We start from the raw sequence: 18,780 nt of genomic DNA, 5'->3' as shown, positions 1-18,780 counted from the left end.
ATAGATTGTGTCTTGTGACAGTTATTCTGTAGTGAGAGCTATGCATCCCAATAGAACTAGATAGCTTGGAGTTTCCATAGAATACTCAGAAGAATTTTACAGAAATCAGTCCATGGTCCTTCTTCCTGTAGAATTCCTCTGTAGTGGGCTCTCAGTTAACGGAGAAGTGTTTTGATCTGTGACATGGATCTGTCATTCCATAAGCCTCTGAAGGGCTTGTCGACTACGTATGTTGTTCCTGTTCTGCACTACCTGATTCTTCTTCATCCACCATAGGTTTTCTTAAATCAGATTTCCTGTTTGAAAATACAAATATTATGATGGTTTGAGCGTGAACTGTCTGCCGTGAACCAATGTGTGGGATAGTAACCCTGTCAGAGAAAGCTGTTGAACCTATAGTGGGTAGAGTTGGGTCAGAGGAAGTAGCTTCCCAAGATCAGAACTTTAAAGGAAATAACGTCTCTGATCAGAATTCTGTTCTGTGTATCATGGTCCACCCCACGTAAGCAGTCTGTTGCCATGACTCCCGCTGCCACGGACAGAGCTGCTTGTCATTCCTCCCTTCTATACAACTGTGCACTGCGATTGTCTGAAGTTATGAGACAGAGCAAATATCTCCAGAGCTCTTTCCATTAAGCATTTGAGTACAACAATGTAGAAGTAATTAGTAAAGATTCATATAACTTGATTATTAGGCCTTGGAAGAGCAAATTCCTGGAGCCCGCTTATGAAAGCACAGCCTAATGCAAAGATACTTTTTGCATTTATGAGTAAGAATTGCTTCACTTTCCATCTTGAAAACTCTTTCAAAGAAATCCATGTAACGAATGATTGTCTTTTAGACCATCACTCGAGATTGGCATTGACTCAGTTTCTCTCAAGATTATACAGAAGGAGACGTTAAAAACTATCAAAACTTTTTCTAGGAGTAGAAACATCCAACTGATGGGCCACTGGCAGTGGTACCAAGATTTATCACTATTTCATGTACTGGTTTTTTTTTGGATACCATTATTTTTGAATATATACCTTACTCAGCCTAGATATAATAGGGAGGCCCTTGGACCTTCTACAAAGCAATGTGCCTTACCCTCTCTAAGAGTAGATGGGAGGTGGGATGAGAGGCTGTGTGAAGGGAATGGGAGAAGGGGAGGGAGTGGGAACTTGGATTGGTATTTTTTTTAAAAATCTAATAAATTTTAAAAAAGAAAAAAAAAGTGAGCCAGGGCACCTGAACACACACATACACACAAACGCAGACACACACAAACAGAGGGAAAAAAGAAAAATTTTAATTTTACAAGTACACAGCATGTATCACAATATCTATATGAAGAAATATTACCAACATCCTTTAGGGAAATGGTCGTTGAACATTGACTATGATGATAGATTATAGATAAAGAGATGAAATATGATAAAATTGAAAGAACATATGAATTGCATTAGTTTCACACTGCAGCTTCGATGTGGTCCGTGTTAAGTCTTCTGGTGTGTACTTGTGTTTACAGCAAAAGCATGCTGCCTGCAGAATGGGGAAAAGTGGTGAGAGTTTCATTCTGACACGAGTTGTATTTGTGTTTGATTATGCTAGTAATATGGTTGCTCATCTCGGTATCTCCTGCACCCAAAACAGAAAGATAAGATAATACTGTATGACCTTTCTTCACAAGGATCTGATAATTTTATGGGCATGACACACAGGTAAGCATAGTGTTTGGTGATATCTCAAGGTATTGAAATGCTAGTGTATTAGCAATGATAAATATTTTTTCAGCGTGATTATTTTTGTGTAATACTTAAAACTATGCTGTTCAATTTTGAATAAATTTTAAACATGTAGCAATTTTATAGTAGAAAACTTCACCTATGAAAATTGTCTAAATATTTCAAATATCTTATACTCTTTATTGACTAATCAAAGAATCTTTCTAAATCAAACAAACAATAAAAATCTAAACTAAATTTAAAAGCTTGAGACCCAAGGAAAAGTAATAACCATTTATCACAGGTTCTTTAAAATGTCATAGCCTTTTCAAAACACAAGTTTTCATCTTCAACTTTTATTTAAATATATTTTTTTAAAAATCTGGCAGCAATTGCATCTGAAGGTTCTCCAGCAAAGATTAGATGACAAATTCCTTGAAGATGAATTGAATATATCTATATTCAAAGCCATGATTGTAACTCCTATTTATTTTCTTTTCTCAGCTCACATCATTTTTGATTGTTGCTTTAAGATAGGATTAAACATTATAGCATTTGATAGTCAGTGTTATTGAAAGATACATAAGATGTTATCCACTATATGAGTTGTAAAATTTGCCTCAATTTTTACAGTAATCTTGCAAAAATTATATATGAAACAAAAGATACATTATCAGTAGAAAAAGTACTCTCTCATTACTAAAAATACTTTGTATGTATCTATATTGTAAATGATCAAAATAACATCTATGTGAGAGGAAACACTAAAAGAGGCATAAACATTTTCTTGGAGAAGAAATAATGCTTTTAATTTGGTGACCTTGCAAACTGAATATTAGGATCACTTAACTGGAACAATGGCCATGAACTTTAAGAGAACCCCAAAGAATCCTTGCATTTCATATGTGATGTATTCATGTATATATCAAGTCTGAATTTCGTTTGGATTAGGATTGGATGATGTAACTGAAATAAAACATTTTCAACCTAATCTGCTCAATTATGAATCTATATAGATTTAAAAAATGAAGAACATAGCAGTCTTGAAAAAATGTTAACTGACTTTTTTTAACCACATTCTCTAATTTTAAGCTAAAAAACAATGAACAGAATTAAAACTAAACCCATTCTCACATCTAAGGCTCTAGTCACACTGCAAAAATTGATGTGGAAATATTGTTAAGAGCCAATGTTTGGGAGTTTTCTATAAGATTAAATCTCCTAGTAATATGAGAAAGTACACACATAACGTCACACCAGCATGACTTCCCAAACATGAGCGGAAAATGAGCATACCCGTGATCTTGTCCAACTAAAGAAAGAAGAAACAAAAGTCTTCAGCCATACACAAAGTACTAAAGGCGACTGAAGAAAGCTGGGATTGTTTTGAGATGGCCTTCCCCCAATGACTAGGACACCAATCAGTTATCCAGAGCTAAAATGTCATCCCTAAAAACACACATACAGTGGCATTATATGGAGTGAAAATGTTATATTTGCAATCATACACATACACACACACACACACACACACACACACATGTGTGCACACACAGGCATATATAATAACAATGATTTAACAAAAAAGTTTGAAACTTGAAGAAGATTAGGTGAAGTATATGGTAATGTTTGGAGCAGAGAGAATGAGAAATGTTAAGATTAAAATTGTAAACTGAAAAGTAACAACAATAAAACATTTAAAAAAACCTAAACCCACTGTTTTTAATGCATTTTAAGGTTACTCCAAATTTATTGCAAATTCAGAGACTCCAATATTATCAATGATCAAAAATAATAAGCAATAGATCTTTAGAAATAATTTATATATACTGAGAATTAAATAATAGATGTTCAGAAATATTTCAAATAAGAAAGGTCAGATAGCATGAGAGGGTTTCTTAAGAAAAAGTCTCCGTACTGGAATATATACATTGAAAAGCATAGCCAGATTTATTACCACACAGGGTATATTAGACCTTCTATGTATATGGAAAACAGTGAATGAACTATGTGTAATAATATGCAATGTATGAATTATTAATTATGTATTTGAAAATATGAAACCTAACCTGTAACAAGTCTTTTATATTATTTCCTGAAAGGTAATAGTGAAGCTGTCTTAATATGACTTTTCTAAGCGACAGTAAAGGTGTGTTACAATACTAATAGATAAGTGAGTAGCCTATACTACTGTTCTCAAAACACTCAGCTCTATGAAACCATGTAATACATCCCACATTGCCATAATTCTAAGAAAGAACTTTTTGTCAAAATGCAGAATAAACTTAGAAGAAAGCCTTTTGTTGAACATACAATGTACAAAAATATATTGGAGTTAATAAAAACAAACCAAGCAAACCTATAAAAAATAGTAAAACAAGACTTAGATTGTCATGATGATAACTAAATTGCATCATTTCAAGAATGTGCAGCACTTTAACATGGAAGAGTTGTTTGCAAAGAAATCCAACAGGGGGGGACATGACTCCATTCTGTGTAGCCAGTTTTCTTCCTTATGATGAAAGACCCCCGAGGGATGTCTTCCTAGCGAGAGAGGCCCCGAACCCACAAACCCGACGAGGCCACACTTATGGATGCAAACAGCAAGAGGTTTATTCAAATACACAGGTACCTGGGGCGACAAGGTCTCTCGGAAGACTTGCGTGCCCCCAGGTTGGGGGTGAGGGGTTCTTATAGGAGAGCAAAAGCGTGGGTACAGAAGCAAAAAAAAGCGTGGTTACGGGGATTCATTCCATTGGTCAATTCAAATAAGGCTAAGCTGAGTGGCACATTCTTGACCTTTCACCTAAATACCAAGGAGGGGGTTGTCCAGGAGCTTCCTGTTTCCCTTATCTCTTCCTGCCTTCCTAGCTGGAGACCCACCTGGATACCAAGGTGGGGGTTGTTCAGGGTTTCCCTTATCTCTTCCTGCCTTCCTAGCTGGAGACCCACCTGGATACCAAGGTGGGGGTTGTCCAGGGTTTCCCTTATCTCTTCCTGCCTTCCTAGCTGGAGACCCACCTGGATACCAAGGTGGGGGTTGTCCAGGGTGGTATCTCTTTTCCTTTTCAATGAATAAAAACTTTCAAATCGATTACACTAGAGCATATGTCAGCTGCCAGAGTACACATAAACGTTTTAATCACAATGGAAGAGAACATGGAGAAAGGCTCTGATGCATCTTAATGTATGAACATAAACCAAAGATGAAATCAGTTTTCTCTTTTGAATTAGAGAAGTGATAAAATTAATTGATCTAATTATTTCAAGTATGATAGAAATGCAATTTATCTGAAAATGTCATTTAAATAAAGTCTTGAAACTTTAAATTATAACAAATATGAGCTAATTGGCATAGAACTAGGTATTTCCATGCTGGCTATACTCATACTGACATTATCTGCTTAAAATTTCTGAAATACGAAAGATCATGGAGGTGTATATGAAACGGGCACTGGAAACACTTCATTAGACCCATCATTTTAAATAATTGTACAAAATCAAGCAAATGTCCTCCCTCCTTCTGCTCCTCATTTAGACCTTGGGAGCTAAGTCCAGTGTTCCAATGTGGGTCTCTGTCTCTATCTCCATCCATCGCCAGATGAAGGTTCTATGGTGATATGCAAAATGTTCATCAGTGTGGCTATGGGACAAGGCCAGTTCAGGCATTCTCTCCTCTGCTGATCAAGGAACAATCTGGGGACCTCTCCTTGGACCTGGGAACCCCTCTAGAGACAAGTCCCTAGCAAACCCTAAAATGGCTCCCTTAATTAAGATATTTACTTCCGTGCTCCCATATCCACCCTCCTCCATCCCACCCACCCCATTTCCCAAAGCTCTCCGGAATCTTCTCCTTCTCCATTGTCTCTACCCATCTCCCCTTACATCCACCCCCCCACTCCCCCACCCCCGTGCACCCAAGTTTTGCCTGAAAATCTTGTCTACTTCCAATATCCAGGAGGATAACTATATGATTTTCTTTAGGTTCACCTTCTTATTTAGCTTCTCTAGAATCATGAATTATAGGCTCGAACGAGGGGCGTGTCCACCCACTGAGACCGTGGGACTGATCTAATGGGAGATCAGCAAAGCCAGCTGGACTGGGAGTGTTGGAGCATGTGATCAAAATGGACACTCTGAACGTGGCTGGCAATGAAGGCTGACTGAGAAGCCAAGGACAATGGCACTGGATTTTTATTCTACTGCATGGACTGACTTTGTGGGAGCCTGGTTTGTTTGGATGCTCATCTTTATAGACCTGGATGGAGGGGGGAGGACCTTGGACTTCCCACGGGGGCAAGGAACCCAGACTGCTCTTAATGCTAAAGAGGGAGGGGGAGGTGGGGTGTGAGAGGAAAAAGGGAGGCGGGGAGGAGGTGAAAATTTTTAATAAATAAATAAAAATAAATAAATAAAAATAAAACAAAACCAAGCAAATGACCTTAAAATGAAAATTTTAGTTTTTTTCACCAAGAGATCGTGGGACAGTATCACCCAAAATCCCATGGTTGATCTGTGTGACTTAACTTGTAGTTTTTTTACTAGGAACGTAAGTAAAACTGAACAAAGTGTAAGAGCTCATGAGTCAGAGGAGGATGAGGGAGCACGGAACTCAACCCAAGCTTTCTTTAAAAGTGTCCTTGTGACCCTGATTGTTATAAAATTTGAGAGTGACATTAATGCGAAATTAATATCCTTACCACAACCTCTTCAGCTTCTGATTTCACCATTCGCACACAGCTGGCATGTGTGGTCCGAAGTCATTAGCAGCCTCTCCTCCTGACTCCCCTCTTCCCTCTCCATTCATCCAGGCATTTCTGGAGCTCTCATCGTATACACTTATATCTTCCGTCCTCTTTCCCAAAACCCTGCAGATATTTCTAAAAGGCCTGATCAACTCATAAGAATATGTACTCACGCTGAGCAGCCTCCCTCTATCGGAAACATTCCTACTCAAAGTGGGTTGCAGTTCACCAGGGAGACACTGCTTCCTTAAGGTAGAAAGTGGAGAGGCTCGATTGAAGAATCATTCGTTTGAATGCTTCTTTAAGGCTGTTTGAACGTATCCTATACTAAGTGAGGGAAATATAATGACAAGTAATCTGTAAAAAATCAGAGGAATGTGCACCATTTGAAAAGTCAGAATGGAAATCAAACGTACTTAAGTGATCCTGCCCATGTCTGTGGTAGAATTAATTCTTCAGCCTTTCCTCTTTGATCAAAGGAAACCAGATTGCATTTATCTCTCGTGGAGTGAACATGTTCCTCCAAATGTTCCATTTCTTTTGATTCTACTCTTAGAATTTATAGAAATTCCTATAGGAAAAGGATTCTATAAAGGAAACTCTATCTATGAACTAGAATGTCAAACTGATAAAATAGAAGAAGATGCTCATTTTAAAATTTTCAATTGTGTTATCCAAAACCAGACATACTTTCATTTACAAAACATACTTTGCAAAAAAAAAAAAGATGAACTAGTAAAGCCATAATTTAAAGGTTATTTTGTTTATTAGCATGCATTTATGACAGTAAAATTCAGGGACCTCCTGAGAGGTAACATCCTTCGTTACCCAGTACAATACCCCTAGCTGATCTGTTACTCCGGCCAAAGAGACATCTATGCTTATTCAGTCTATGCAAGATTTCTTCTTTTATGTTATTCCCTTAATCTGTGTATTTCTATTTCTCCTTAAAAATCAGAAATTCCAAATTTGTTTGTGTACAAACTTCTCTATGTTTTTTTATCCACCATACAACAACAGAGTTCATATCAATTTTGGGTCTTCAACACAATGCCTGATAGAGATTAGGCACCCTATAAGTACTTATAAATTGAATAAATTATATATTCAAACATGTTCTACTATTAATTACTCGGAATTATATTTTGTTTGCTGAGAGATGTGCCTTAAAGGTAACTAAGGTCCTAACATGTCTTATTGCTTGAAAATAGCACAATGTCCTGGTCTTCTTATAACTTGGAATTGACCAGGTTATTTATATTAAATGTCCTTTGATGCTGAACTAGCAACTCCTTTGAAAATCACAGTAGGTCCAGACATTGTAAGCAAAATAAAGGGTAGATTTGTCAAGTCTTGTATTCTTCATTTGTGGCATCAATTCAGTGTTTATAACAGCACCTATCTAAGCCCATCTGCAATAAAAAGCTACTAACCAGATGGTTTGCTTTAATGTAATTCATCTGACCCAAGTGGTCTGAATCCATGAAACAATATGCAACTAATTCATTAGACAGTAAGTGGAATAAAATCAAATAGTAGTTATTCAGAGGTAATACTATATAAAACTTAAAAAACCTTGGGTTTCATAAGATAATAGCTTAAGAATTAAACCCACATATTTTCTCATTTAAATTTCTTATAACATGCATCATTACTAGTGTTAATAATACTACATTTATCATTTTTTCTAAGAAAAAAATAAGGAAATACTAAATTGTCCATTTAGTACTATAATTAGTATTCTCACCCAAATTCAGTATAATAAGGTTATAACTCAACAGCTCAATTATTTTGCTTGCATTTCCTTAGGACAATATCTCCTTTTAATTTTTATAATATGGCAGTAAATTTAAATAACAATGTTTTAGCAAAATAACAAAAGTAGATTCCCTCTAAGGACATATTACCTTGCTAACCATGGTTTCTAGAGTATGTTTCCATACTCAAATATGAGATCACCTCCTCCCAAACAGCTGGGCATAAATCTATTCAAACCCAAGTGGTTATGTCCATAACATACATGCCATTATTAAAATAGTAAGTATTTCTTGCCAGGCTTTTTACCTTAGTTCACAGAGTCATGGATAGGATAAGACTATCCTATCTATGTTGTTGGATTTTTCTATCCCCTCTAGTCTACATAATATCTTCTGGTACTCTGAAAGCTATACAACAGAGAGGATGCTTCCATGTCTGTCGTAGCTTTATTTTTCTATGTCCTGTGACACAAGAACATGCCTATGAGACTGATACTGTCTGCAGTCAATAGACTGATTGCAGTCATCTCTGCAATCCCAAAGTGACAATGCATAGCACATGGAAATCTCCTGTGTTATTCCATACAACTCCAGCACATTTGAATTTATCTGAGAACAAAAGATTAAAAACAAATGTATAGGAAGATGAGGTGAGAGGCAGTAGAAGAGTGGGGACAAAGACATTGTAGGAATACAACTGTGAGAGATGCTGAACAAGTAAAGTTTATTAATTAAAATAAAAATTCAAATACATCACCAGTCCATAGGAATAGAAATAATATACCTTGGTTAGGAATATGTGTATCTTTATGTATACTATCTTGATTTTATGATTTGTCAAATTTACTTGAAAGTTTTTTCCGAACAAGTCTCATGAGCAATTGCTGTATAGTTTATTTTCCACTACTGATTGTAAAAACTGATGATATGTAAATGTTTGGTGCATTTAAAAGCTTTTGAGGCTCAGGCTTTTCTATGCCTTTCACAGTTGTCTCATGTTAGCTTGATTTGGTGACTTACTTGGGCTGTTATTTTTAGGTACACAACTTCCTTTTGTTTCTTACCAAATATGTCAGCCTATTTTTAAAAGCATTGACTTCCTCTACTTCTGCGTGTGCTTATTTAAGGATTTAATAAAATAACATTGGCTGCCGACTAATCATGGACATTTATAACTATGGATAAAAAAATTCAGATATTTGAGGTAGGCATTCAAAGAAGAAGATCCTCTTCTAGGTGAAGTCAGATATTTTAGGATCCCTACAGTATAGTTTAATGTAGAGAATTGACCTTTTACGGGTTGTTTAAGAAACATTCTTTGACAAAAGCTCTTATATTTGTTTTGGGGATCATAACCTGACAATTTTTTAATCTTGCCAACTGTGATTGATTCCGTTCGCAGAATGGCAGCTACTAATCTAGCTGTTTAGATGTTTCTCATGGTTTCTGGTCGCTGTGGGTCTCCTCTAATTTATACTAGACAAACCTGAAATAGATTAATAACAAAATAGCAGACTCACAGAGGCCTGAAGACAATGAAAGGCTGGATGAAGAAGCATGAGGCGTTTCATCCATTTTTTTCCTACTGAGTGATTCTGGTATACATATGGCTTCCAAAGCACTGGGTACTATTCTATAGAAATCCATGATTCTTCACTGATACCCTATAAATTATGGGAACTGCTACCCTCTTCTCATGTTAGAACTTACAAAAGAAGAAATAGAAAAGTAACTCTCCTTAAGTTATCCATCCTTTATGTGATATAACAGAGGTCTGGACATGGGAAAACAGACTTCAGAAAGATTATAGATAATCTCCCCAGTATTCTGTCTGCTGTTGCATTATATTCTCATTATTTATTTTGCATTGCTAGAGATCACATGGCAAGCCTTGGATCTAGCACTTTTTATAGGACAAAAACACTCCACTGCTTAGATACATCTCTAACTCACATTATATTACATACATACAAATAAAGACAATGGATATCAAATAAGTTAAAATATTATGAGACCATTTTCAGTGAAATTTATTTAGAGTTGTTCTTTTGTGAAACAAGTCAATGTGTTTAATAATCCATTTCAAAATAAAAGGAGGTATCATTTGTAATACTTAATATAGTTATATAAAATATTAAGTTCTTCTTCCATAAATTAGGAATGATTATGGATGAACTCACTTCATGATAGCTTATATTAACAAACTGGATAAAAATTAATCATGAAATACTATATTTTATGCACCATGAAACACTTTTATACAGTCTGTACTGTGAACAGTAAAGTGGAAAACATGAGCAATCTTGATATACAGCCTTCATAAACACAAGCAAACTTTGGTGTCAGCAGCTGAGGGAAAACGCCAAAAGAAACAGGCCAGGGTACTGTCAATATTCTGGTGATGGGAAACGCTTGCAAGTCTTTTCTCCATTGCCAATTAAGTAATATTAACTAGTCTGCAAAGCACCTATGAACTTTACTCTAGACCGAAAAGAGGGTCCTTCTGTATCTAATGGTAGACATTGAGTAAGTAGGACATAAAGGAAGAAATCTCCTAACATTTGTTAGAGCTCATAATTGCTTCAGACTGCCTGTGACTTCAGTTCCGTCTACTCTGTCTTCTATGCAGAAATATACAGAGAGAGGCTCAAAGCAGAAACACACGAAGCAGGGAGATTTATGTTCAATTGACCTTAACAGGGTAAATGTTGCTAATTATCATTAGGTGCTATTTCAGATTTCATTTCAAGAATTCAATTCCAGTGGATATTTTGATTCTTTATTCTGTCATATCTGAAGTTAGACACTTTCAGACATATCCTTTAAACTACGACGAGATGTCTTTCCACAGTCTTACTGCTGCTCGTCACGCTATTTGCCGTCCGTCCTAGTTTCTAGGTCACTGAGGTATTTCTTAGTCATCTAAGATTCAAATCATCACATTTTCTGCAAGACGGCATCTGGCTTTTCCAAAATTTAGGAAAAAGTGAATATCATACTAGAGAAATGGCTTAGTAGTTAAGTGCTTCTTTTAGCTCCAGGGGAAAAGCTTGAGCTCCGTTTCCTTGACCCGCACCTATAAGGTCATAACCATGTGTACCTACAGCTCCAGAAGTCTGAAACCCATTTCTGACCTTCACCAGTACCCAATTCATAGGCACATACTCACATAGCGACACCTACTCATACATGTAATTATAAAATAAGTTATATTTTTAAGAACATTAGTCCTCCAACTTCTCTTTCCTATGGGTTGAAGATTTTTCTTAGAATGTAAAAGGATTATTGCACCTTTTGCATCTTGGTGCCCCTTTTGAAGCATCAAAAGTATAAGGTCATAGGAGAGAAGGGCTCTTAAGATAAATAGACAAGTCAGCATGGAACTTGTCTGGGTAAACAATTTATAACTGAAACATTTTCCCAGGCATTTCCCAGGCACTAAAAGGAATCAGGGGAGATAGTATTGAATATTCTGTATTAGGGTCAAGACTTTTTCTACAACACACAGTTTTCTTCATAATTCCAATGGTTAATTCATTTTTCATACCAAGATAGACTAAATAGTATTTATTTACACATTTTTTTATTGTAAAGGCAACTTGTGAATCACACTTGTATTTACGTTAGAGTCTGCCCAGCCCATGCAAAGGAATAAAATCATTATACTACTTTAAAATAAAACAAACTGAATCAAAGTACACTTTTATGTTGTATAATTTTCCTATGCCTTCAACTAAGTAATTATTTTTCTTTGAGGGTAGTATATTCATTTGATATCATTGATTCCAAGATGTGTGTATTACCAAATTTTAATCTTAGCACAGAAGTCATTGTGCCATACATAGTTTAATAAATTATTTTCTTTGATGAAGATAGTTGAGCTCATGTTTCATATGTATATCTTGTTATTATTATGTCTACAGTACTATTTAAAGGTTTCTATGAGAAAGGTTTCTCAGTCAGTTAGTAGATTTCTGTCATTTCTTAAAAGATATCATATCTAAGTGGAAATCACATAGTGCATTAAACTATAAAAATGGGAAATAAAGTGACTTGAGTATTTTGCAAACTCTGCATTTGTCTGTGAATGCTAGTTCTTATTAAATTTTAAGTTTTTTTTTTAATTTGAGAGCCTAGTATTTGAGCACTGTATTTATATCATCTGATCCCTTTTCCTTCCATTCACCAACTCCCATATAATGCCATCCCCTCTCAAATCCATTCTCTCTTCTTTAATTAGTATGGCTGCATGCATACATGTACACCCATGTGTATACATCAGTACAACCTATTGAGTTCATTTATTGATGCTCTTATGTACATATATTTAGTCTTGTTCACTTGGCATTAGATAACCTTTCCGGCTGTCTCAATCTGGAGAAGACTAATTGTCTCTCTCCACAATAACTGATGTGTGTATCTCATTGTGAAGGTATGGGTTTTGTGAGATATTCTCCCTTCATGTTGGCATGTCACCTGGTATTGTCACTGTGCTGGTCTTGTCTAGGGGACCACATTGTTAAGATTTGATTCTACTTCCTTATATTTAATAAGAGAAGAAAACAAAATGTCTTCTATCTACTTTTTTCTTGTACTTTTTAAAAGCTCATATCCTTTTTCTTCCGAAGCTAAAACATATAATTCACAAATTTGTTTTAAATTGTTCACCTATGAGACTTAACTAACCATTTTTGCCAAAGCAGTGTTAGAACTGACAGCAGGGTGTCAGGGAGGAAAGAGAATGGGAAAGATGCTGGTTTTAGAAATATTCTTTGCATCTATATTGGCTTAATGTATGCTTTTAAATTAATACCACTATTAAAATAATGGAGCCCTGGGTTTTTTAAGTGTGCTATTTTAATGAATTCCAAATGACATACTTGACCCTAAGGAACGACTCATTGGTAATGAGATGCCATCCATGCCTGACCAAGCTACCTATTTCTACATTAATTGATGGGGATTTTCATTACTTTGAGTGTCTTAAGATGCATCTGATTTAATTTCAAATCAGGAGAACTTGTCAGAATCTTAAAAATATAGGCTTACAAAGAACTCTGTCAGTAGCAATTGTTAAAAGTATGCACTGTCACTAATTAACACTTCCTCAGTGTGGTGAAGATCAAAGAAAAATCTTGTATTAGCTACTGTGCTTTTCCAGGAGTGAGGTAATACCTATCCTCTAAGCAAGGACATGCTTAATAAAACATGTTTTGTTTCTTTAAAAAATAAGAAAAGGTCTAGAGAGAATTCATAGAACCTCAGGAGACGCCTAAGAATTTAAAAGACCATGTGTTCCTTTCTCAAGGTATGATAAGTGAGAAGCTGAACATATGGAATATCCATTTTTAAAGGTCGAGATGATTAAACATAGACAATTGCTTGTGACTCAAACTATGGTTTAAATAATAAGCTAAATTTTATAAAATTACTTTCCTCCATGTATGTGCCTCAGCTTAAAACTTTATAGTTTTCAAAAAGGGGTCTCAGGAAAATGAAAATAATTTTTGGGAAATGGTCTCCAAAAAAATCATGATCCTGTATGTTCACCAATTAATAAATGTTTCTTTTTCTAAAATTGTACTCAGCACTTTTATAACACATTCCATTCATACCAATTATTATTTATTAGCTTTATATCTATGTTAAAAGCAGAGATATTACCTATTCACAAATATTACTTATGAAGTAGACAGTGTTTTGTTTCCATATTACTATTTTGATAAATGAAATCAGTTTCACATAATCCTCAACTATGTAATGAGTGTGCTTGCTCATGTGTGGCTCATAATTTAAAATACTCCATAAAGGCAGAAATACAATCCTTGGATCAGTGACCTTTAAAATTTATCGAGTCTTTATAGCATACCTTTAATTTTTCCTGGTTCATAATTTGATAACATATTTTAATTTTAAATGTTCATTGGCATTTTAAAAGGTTTAATACTATAACACTAAAATGGGAAAATACATAAAACAAACTTTGTCAGAAAAAAAAGAAAGCACTCTGGATTTCCATGTAATTATTCTATCCCAGTCTAAGCTTCATTGTCAAATTTCTATTTCAGAGGAAAATATTGTTTGGCAGCAAAAACCTAGGCAATTTACCTTAACTTTTATTTAATATGGTAGAGGATACAAGAGCCCTATGCATAGGTGTATGTAAGGACACAAGAGTCATGGATCTTATTACTGAAGATCAAGGAAAGAAGTGAGGGGTGGAGCAGAGAATCATGGGAGATAAATGTATTTTTATCATAATATCACTTCATCTAGCAGATTATTTCAGTGTTCATTTATTCCTGCAATATGTTTTTGTATGAAAAAAAATGAAAGATCTTTCTTCGCACTCTTCTTACCTTATAAAAATCATGTCACAATCAAATATGTATACGGATCCTCTCTTGGAAAGAGAAACTTTATTGTTTCTTTAATTTTCAACTTCACATATAATTATTAATAATGAAGTTCATTAAATTAATATTTGTGTCAATACAATGAACTTGGGAGCTTAAAATTATTACAGACAGTGTAGCATATCAATGGAAGTAAATGGAAAATAATATTTATTAGGTTTCCCAATTATCTTTATGCTTTTTTGATGTGGGATATCCTTCTGCATATGTGTTGTTTTCATTGGTTGATGAATGAAAGTGTAAAGCCATGTGGGAAATCCACACAGAGATACAGAGAGAGTAGGCCGAGTTGAACAGATGCCATGTAGCTAACGAAGGAGAGAGATGCCTGAACAGTCCCTATAAGACATAGCCTAGTGGCAATACATAGATTAATAGAAATGAGTTAATTTAAGATATAAGAGCTAGCTAGGAATATGCCTAGGCCATTGATCAAATAGTGTTATAATTGATATGGGTTTTCTGAAATTATTTGGGTCTTGGCAGCTGAGAAATAAAAGTACAGTTTCCATTTATATATATGACACCTAATGTTCAGCAATATATATCCACATAAAGCCTAAGAGAGCTTTAAAAAGGGGCTTAAAGACCCACAAAAATGTGAGTCAATTATAGCTTTTTGCTAGCTGCATTTTTGTCATAACCTCTGTTTGCTGACAGCAAGCAAAAGTGTGGCTTCCTTAAGTGATGGCTTCCTACTGGCAGCACAAAGGGCTCTGGTTCTTTTGGGAGGTCATGCTACAGAGCACTTAAATTGGGTTTATGAGCACAGTGCTACTAATTGTTTAATGGTGACATAGACATGCTTTGTCCCAGGAGATGGGGCAGTAAGCATGGCTTTTAGAGCTGGTGGAGAATGTACCTCTACCATGTTGGATGAGGTACAGTCAAAAGGCAAAGTCACAGCATTAGTCCTAGCCATGCTGCTTAGCAATAGGGCTTCTCATAAGAAAAATATTACAGTTATACAGTAAAGGTAGATTCAGATGGGAAAAAGCAAGCAGGCAAGCAAACAAACAAACAAAAAAATTTGAACAGTTTTTAGTATTTTTAAAAATATTCATAGGTTTGAGAGAAAAAAGTAAAAGGATAAAGAAAGTTCTTTAAAAAAGCAATAGAGTAGCTAGGCTCGCTGGCTCATGTCTTTAATCCCAGCACTTAGGAGGCAAAAGCAAGTGGATCTCTTTGAGTTCAAGGCTGGTCTAGTCTACTGAGTGAGTTCCAGGACAGTCAAAGATACACAGAGAAACCCTGTCTAAATAAATTTAAAATTAAAACTAACAGAAATAGAGTAAGAAAATAAGAGCAACTTAAAGTTGGAAAATATACCAAAAAAATCTGGATTCTGTACATTATTGTGTTGTCTTTGAATTGTTTGACTGCTGAGGAAGAAGCAACAGCTGCTAAAAGATATTTGATTATAAATGCTGCTGGATTAATCTAATCTATATATTTGAAAATGCCTTCACTTCAAGATTTAAGTCAAAATTATGTTAATTTGGAGAAGAGGTTTTGCTTTTATTTATACAGGAAATAAGAGGCTGTAGATTCATTCTGAGTTAAGAAAAAACAAGTTCAAGGAAGACCTGAAAATCTCTCATATGAGTGGATAGCCTAGATGATTCAACATTTCAGAGCACCTCTGTTGCAGTTTCCTATGGCTTCTACATCCAGAACTGCCTCAAGACTGCTGGTTCAGATGAATCAATCTCACTGAATACCCAGGACTTGACTATAGTCCTAAATTTTGTTTCAGTCCCCATAAGATTAATATTGCCCCAAATCCACAGGAAATAGCCTACAAAACTTTGCCCATATTGCCCCCCAATAGATTATGAATGTTTGTCTTTGTTTAGAGTATTGGTTACATGTCATTATGGATAACGTCAGAAAAAAAGCTAAACAAAGGACATTAGATTCAGGGTCTTTCTTTAAAAAAGAAAAAAAATGAAGAAATTCTTTTGAGATAATGCTCTTATACACTGTAAATATTTGTCGCTCAGATAGGTTTAATAAAAACAATGATTGGCTAGTAGTAGTCAGGCAGTAAGTATAGGTGAGATGAACAGACTAAATGAATTTTGGGTGGAAGAAGGCAGAGAAATGCAGTCACTGGCCAGAAAGAGAGGAAGCAAGATGAAAATGCCTCACCGAAGAAATGTACCCAGTCACATAGCTAAACATAGACAAGTATTATAGGTTAATTTAAGATGTAAGAGTTAGTAATACGCGTAAGCTAAGAGGCCAAACAGTTTATAATTAATATAATCCTCTTTGTGTCTTTTGGACAGTCTTTGGGACTGAATGACTGCAGAACCAAATGGGACAGGAACTTCTATCTTCAAGTGGTGCCCAAATTGGGACTCAAACACGTGACCATGAGATTAAGAGTCTCATGCTGCTATAAACAAATATTGTTTATAAACGTTTGTTTTCATTTAAAATGGTTTTATTATAAATGGTTAATGGTCACAGTCAAGGTCTTTCTAAAAACAAAGGGAGATATAGTGGAGAAATGGGAACTACATTGTTATGTATGGAACTAGAAAACTTTTTTTTTTTGAGTGAGGTAACTCAGACACAGAAAGACAATTATCACATGTACTCTCTCATAGGTGGTTTTTAAACATAAAGCAAAGACAGCCAGCCTACAAACCACAATACCAGATAACTTAGACAACAATGTGGACACTAAGAGAGACTTACATAGATATAATCTACCTGCAAACTAGAAAGTATAAAAATACAATATCTCCTGAGTAAATTGGTATCATGGGGACTTCGGGGGAAGGTTAAAGGGGAGAGGGGAGAGGCAGGGAGGGGAGCAGAGAAAAATGTAGAGCTCAATAAATATCAATAAAAAAAACCAAATAAACCCTTTCCTCTACCCCCCCCCACAATTATCCCTCTTACATGCTCACTTCTTAGTGTATTTACTCAAGATGTTGCTTTGATCTTTTATGTGTTATTTAGCAAATGGTTATGGAATAAGGTCACACCATTGAAAGCAGATACCAAATATTTAATGTCAGTCCTGCTTGTGGGTGAGATCAATTACGTCAATGTCACCATATTGGTACGTCTTTACTCATGTGTAGTAACCTCCCCAGCTCACGACAATGCATTCTGGGCACAAAGGTTTCATTGTCAGCCAGCCATTTTCTAGTAAGTAAAAAATCCAGAGCTGGGCAGTGGTATGGCACATGCCTTGATCCCAGAACTCCAGAGGGAGAGGCAGGCAGATATCTGTAAGTGAGAGGCCAGCCTGGTATACAAGAGCCAGTTTCAGAACAGACACCAAAACTACACAGTGACACCCTGTCTAGAAAAACAAAAGCAAACAAAAAATCAAGTTACCAGAGTCCAGGCAGATTGGTACAGGTTTGTAATCCCTGCACCCAGGAGGCTGTGGTGAGATGACTGTGAGTATGGGGTTAGATAAAGAATAAATGTCAAGTGAAGAAGTAGAAGGAATATGATACCACCATGAACACAGTAGATTTTCTCTCAAAAGTAATCAGTCCTGGCCTTACACACTACACTCTGCTCTTGTCCATCATAAGAGATTATTCCTTTATGATGCTCAATGTATATTCTACTATCATTCTTTCTACACAGGATCTAACAACATCTTGTACTAGCTCCTTTGAAGGTTATTTCTCTGCTTTCTGTAGCAACCTACAAACCCTAAAGCCAAAGTCATCAACCACAAGGCTGATCCACTGCTCCTACTTAGACTCCATGTAACCTCATTTATCACTGTGGTTTGAAGAAACATCCACACAATGATGAATACCACATATATGTCAAGATATTTATTCTTCCTTTAAACCACCAATGTGTGTGTTGTATTTGACATCTCCCCTTGGGTGCTTCATATGTCAAATGCAACAGATATTACAGATCTGCCAAGTTCTACATGTCCACACAGAAAACCGCTCCTGTTGTGTAATTGCTTTTCTCTCTTTCTCTACTTTCCTATTATATGATACCAAGATTTATACTATTTTGCAAAACAAAACCTCTTAGTCTCATTTCCTTTATTTCATCCTCACAAACCAGTCCATTGGTAAATGTAGCTAAGTCTTCTCATATAGGTTCAAATTTCACCAGTTGGATAATTTTATTGATGTCATTTGAATTATTGAATTTAAC

The sequence above is a fragment of the Myodes glareolus genome, chromosome 23 (genome assembly GCF_982192425.1).
Source record: "Myodes glareolus chromosome 23, mMyoGla1.1, whole genome shotgun sequence".
Taxonomy (NCBI): domain Eukaryota; kingdom Metazoa; phylum Chordata; class Mammalia; order Rodentia; family Cricetidae; genus Myodes; species Myodes glareolus.
Note: the sequence above shows the minus strand (reverse complement) of the source record.